The sequence below is a fragment of the Penaeus monodon genome, chromosome 15 (genome assembly GCF_015228065.2).
Source record: "Penaeus monodon isolate SGIC_2016 chromosome 15, NSTDA_Pmon_1, whole genome shotgun sequence".
Lineage (NCBI taxonomy): Eukaryota > Metazoa > Arthropoda > Malacostraca > Decapoda > Penaeidae > Penaeus > Penaeus monodon.
Genome location: NC_051400.1, coordinates 5,417,892 through 5,418,470, shown reverse-complemented (window position 1 = coordinate 5,418,470; position 579 = coordinate 5,417,892).

Sequence of the window (579 nt, the reverse complement as noted above, 5' to 3'; positions counted from 1 at the left end):
TAACATATTTCACAAAATAGAAGAACATCTACAAACCCGCATCATTGTAAAACAAGTTCTAGACGTAAAGTAAGGACACCCCTACATATCTGCACAAAGACATAGAAAGGATATGTACTTCGACAGGGAGTACGGTTCTCCCACCAACAACCACGCTGTGAAAGTCAGTTACAACGGAGGCAAAGAAAACACCATCAATCCAGAATCGACATTGGTGTATGAGTGAATTCCGTGACGACTTCGCAGATCATTCAGTTCAGTTTTGACATAGCTCAATCGCCAGACTCTGTGACGGCTCCACGACTCACTCAGGTGCCCCCTTTGGTAATTACTAGTTCATGTAAATCATCAATATGTAAGAGTAACAAATTTGTTTAGGCAAATTTTTGTTCATATACGATCGCCGTCGTGTCTTCAGTAAGGTGTGTCCTTTACTCTGAAACAATTGCATTATCAGTTTTTTTACTACTATGAGAACGGGGGAATATGTCATATTTGAACTCACCATTTGTAAACCTCATTTCAATTTGCTTTATCTTATTTGTAGTAATGTATTTCAAAGTTATTTATCTCATGTAT